Here is a 4,655-nt window from a genome sequence, read left to right as displayed (position 1 = left end):
TTGGTGGGTCAGGTCCGAGGAGGATCCTGGGAAAAGCTTTTGTTACATGCGCGCCCCGCTGCAAGGAGTCCATCTGTCTCGATATTTCCTGGCGTCCAGAGAACTCAGCGTCTTCAGCCTTCCTCCAATATGGCAGACTCTAGGAATTCCCCAGCCTTTCACTGCCCAGCAGAGGCCGCAGAAGCGCCCAACCTGGTCCACTGAGCAGTCGGCTGGTTCTCAGTCTCTCCAGTGTGAAGACAGCATTGTTGGCCTCCCCCGATGAGCTTATGCAAGCCGATCTAATGATTCCTCTTCTAATATGTATTAGCTGGTTTCAGTCATCCATACCAAGCCATTGGTTTAGAATTCATTTAGAGTAGGGGTGAGGACTGGGAGGTAGGGGTGGGATGGAAGCCTGCAGATCACAGAGGTAAGCTTGACTATATTCGTGGAGTCCGTGGACTCACTCACTCAGTTCAGCCTCGACTAAGCCAAGTTGCCTTTGTGAGGCTCAGGATGAATCCTGGGAAAATTGCCCCAGGTTAGGATACCCCAGCGGGGGTTAGCTCAGCTTGGTTTCCTACTCACCAAGGAACCTGCGTCGTCTTCATGCCTCCTAGTCTGACCAAATCCTTGTACCACAGCAGGGAGAATTGGAGGAGGGGACCTTTGCATTGGGGATAAGGAACTCTCCACTCTTAACTTGAGTCGGGGAAGTCAATAAAGTTTGTTGTGGAACTAAGGATGCAAGGGGGTGAACGGGAGAGGACCCAGGCTGAATGTTTGAGTGAGTGCGTGTCCTGGAGTTGTGACAGTGTGTGCTGTTAGCGTGTGCGTGGGTTGGTTTAAGTGTTGTGGTGGCTGATGTAACCAGTGTCTATGCCCAGGCCTGCAGGGGGCGCGCCGAGCCTGGAAAGTATGGCTTTACACTCCCAGGTCCAGGCAGATCAGCTCTGAGGCTGCGCAGGCGTTAGCATCTCGAATTGCCAAATCTCCAATGTCTGTCGCTTCCCAGCTTCTCGCCAAGGGCTCGCCGAATGCCGGGGAGTGGGTGAGGGTGAGGCAGGGGATGGGACTCGCATTCCATCGTGGGCGCCTATCCTAGTACCAAATCACCCATCCAGGCCTTCGAGGTCTACGTGTAATTCAACTAGGCGGGAGGATGGCAGTGAATAGAAGGCGTTTACCTCCACGGTCCCCACCCAAACACCCCTGATATACCCGAATCCGTGGCACCAAATTTTGATGACACGAAATAACTGTTTGACTTAAAGGCTGAAGGACGTTCACATCGCCTCCAGCGTCCTAAATTACTTAGCAGCCGAACCCACTCTGAGCAAAGGTTTTTTTTCTCCAGTGGTTTCCCGAGAGACTAAATGTCTGATGAAAAGCTTGAATTCGACGAGCGGAAAAGAAATTTGTTCTAGTCTTAAGTGGGAACAGATAGATGACAAATATCTTTTCTAACACGATACACGTCAAATATAACAAATTAGTTCCACAAAGAGAAGCGCGCAAGCCAGGGCTGTTTGGTCTTTAGCCGACCTAGGACCGCGGCGATGATGCTGCCCCCTGGTGGCGGAGCCAATGGAATGTCTCCGTGGCAGAGAGTGTCCAGACAGAAACCGATCACTGTATGATTTTGAACCAGAGTTTCAAAAGAGGTGTGGCTGCTTAGTCTCTTAATATTGAATTTGAGTTTCGTTATTACGCTATTATCACATCCAATGTATCTAAGCAAATATTCACAGTATCAACAGAGTTCTGGGGCGTTTCAGTTTGCCAGTAGTTCCTAGTACCCATGTAACAAAGATGGGCACCTCATGTGTATCTGTGACTCCAGTTCTAAGGGAGAGAGAGGGAGACAGGAAACACACTAAATAAGTATAAACAAACAAACCAGCAAACCAACAAATAAGGTACTTTAGTACTTCAGAGTTAAAAAGAAAACACAAGATTCCAAAGAGTACAGTGTTTTCATGCTGAGAGGACAATTCTGTAAAGCTTAGAGAATATTTAGCGATTGCTTTTCCCTTTTATGTTTTCTGTTGCCCATTGACACAATATTCAGCAAAGTAAATACTGTCATTGTATATAGGAAGAAGCCATGAGAAATCCTTTGGATTTATAATTTCCTTTCACGGTTTGTGAATACATCTTTACTGAAGTGTTTCCTTTTCTAACCAATAGTTTAGTGTTGCCTGTAAACATAACTTTTATTCTCCCGGTAATAACTGTCCTCTCTGAGGCTTACTGCTACCCTCTGCTAACCTAGGCCTAGTCCTGGAAGCGTCTAGTATCTATACAGTCTAATCTATGCCTGAAAGGCTTTTAGCCTCTGAGACTTACTGCTGAATAAGCTCGCCCTTTCTTAGTTCTTTCTGAACTCTGGCTGGCTGGTTCAGTGCAGCTGTTCTGGTTCAAACTCCTCTCCAAGCTGACTGATTCAATCTGGCTTCTCTCTCAGTCTCTCTCCTGAATTACTCTGCTTGGCCTCAAACTAACTCTAGTAACCTGTTCTAATCTTCTGACTCTTTCTTTTTAAAGATTTATTTATTTTATACCTTCAGACACACCAGAAGAGGGCATCAGATCTCATTACAGATGGTTGTGAGCCACCATGTGGTTGCTGGGAATTGAACTCAGGTCCTCTGGAAGAGCAGTCAGTGATCTTAACCACTGAGCCATCTCTCCAGCCCCAAATTTAAAACTTAGGTAAAAGAAAAGCAAAAAGCCAGAAGTGGGGCTGCAAGAGTATTGCACTAGAGCACTTGGCTAGCGTGTCTGAGGTCCTCGTTCAATCCCCAAACAGACTAAAAAGACAAAGAAAAGGGGAAACTGAGTGACAGAGGAGGGGTAAGGAGTATGCACTCGTCACTCCGTGTTCCTCAGTGAGCGGGTGTCTGCACAACCCCAGTAAGGCTAACAGAGCATGGTGTGATACAGGGATTGTGGGCATTGCACGCAGAAGGCAGTGGAGTGGCAGAAATTGGTGAGGGAGCTAAATCTTCACTTTTTATAGCAAGAAGTCTATTGATGACACTCAGCAAACATCGACCAATAGTAGCACAGATTTGGACATGTGAAGCAGACTCCTAGAAGAAATGTCTGAAGAGTTAAAAGTTGTGGGGGGGAATGACACTGTTTAGAACAAGATCCTGGCACTTTCTTGTAAGAAAAAAAAACATTAAAAACATTTTTTAAAGCTACGAGTATGAGAGTATGTTTGTGTGATTGAAAAAAATATTTTATGAGAATAAGGGAGAACCGGATAAAATTGTTGAAGAAATAGACAAGTGGCCCCTCGCTCCCTGAAGAAAAAAGGACAGAGGGTTGCACGTTAACCGAGATCAGAGCTTGAGGCAAGCACCAGTCACATAGCCACGGTGAGTCATCAGTGAGCGTCTCTTTTCTTCTCCTTTCTTTCTTTGTTACTGGATATTAAGTCCAGCGCCTCTCACATTCTAAACAAGCGTTCTACAACTCAGCTATACTGCTAGCCACGTTTTCTACTTAAAAGAATTCTTTGAAAAAGTTGGGCAGTGTTCCTAGGCTAACCTTGAAGTTATCTTCCAGTCAGGCAGACTGTTAGTGCATCATCCTCCTGTCTCAGCTTCCCTGGATTACAGTCCTGGACCAACAGGCCTGGCCAGGGGTTGCCTCTGCCTGATTCTCCTTTCCCTTAAGAGCGGACATGAGTTTGGGCAGTGCTGAGAGTAAAGGGTTCTAGATACGCAAGGCCCCTTTACCTTTTGTAAATGTCTGACTCTAAATAAACCCGGGGAAGAGGGAGTAATCTCTTCAGATTGTGGAGGCTACTGTCTTGCAGGTCCAGCCACAGTGGACACTGGGCTCTAATTCCTGGCAACTAGGGAAGTGATAGGCAGATGGCTTCAGGGGTGTGGGGAGGCACTCAGGTCAAAGTGACAGAATTCCCACATCTCAAACGTGGCATACATCTGAAGAGGCGTAATCTGTGGGGGCCACAGGGGGCAGAGTGTTCCTTGGCTGTGTCCCCAAATGGCATGGCTGTGTGGTTTGATGGGTGCAGGTAGGAGGTCTTACCTGGGGTTCAGTGTTCTAACTCTACACAGCCTTTGACTGAGGGATCGATTCCCTTACGAATGAGAATCTGACGCCAAGTTTTATGCTAGCATTCTGGTATAGGGGCTTGGAGTAGGAATCACACTAATTAAAGAGACATTTTGTAATGTACTTTAAAATGTATGGCATCTTATGATATGATGTGTAGATCTGAGTTTGTAGGCTAAGGTACAATTGTACAGACTAGCAGGGTCCCTTGTCCTCACCAGCCCCACGAGGAGTGAGGGGCTATGCAGATGCTTCGATGACTTTGTAAGTGGTAAGGGCTGAGTCACCTTGGGCTCTGTGGAAACCATGTGCTATAGCCACCATTAGCTCCCTGGGTCCCTGCCTTTCTCATCCATCCTCCAGGATCTGTTCCCTGCCTTCCCACGTTGTCACAGCTCAGCAGAGGTTTTCTTTGCCCCTGCCTGGGGATAAGTGGGTCTCCTCTCTAAGAAGATATAGAGGGAAGCCTGGCTGGAATCTCCTTGAAGGGAAGATGGATTTACGTTTGAATCTTGAGCTTTCAAAGACTAGAGGAGAGGGTTGAGGAGATGACTCAGGGGATAAGAGCACTTGCTGTGAAA

The sequence above is a fragment of the Rattus rattus genome, chromosome 1, assembly GCF_011064425.1.
Source record: "Rattus rattus isolate New Zealand chromosome 1, Rrattus_CSIRO_v1, whole genome shotgun sequence".
Lineage (NCBI taxonomy): Eukaryota > Metazoa > Chordata > Mammalia > Rodentia > Muridae > Rattus > Rattus rattus.
Note: the sequence above shows the minus strand (reverse complement) of the source record.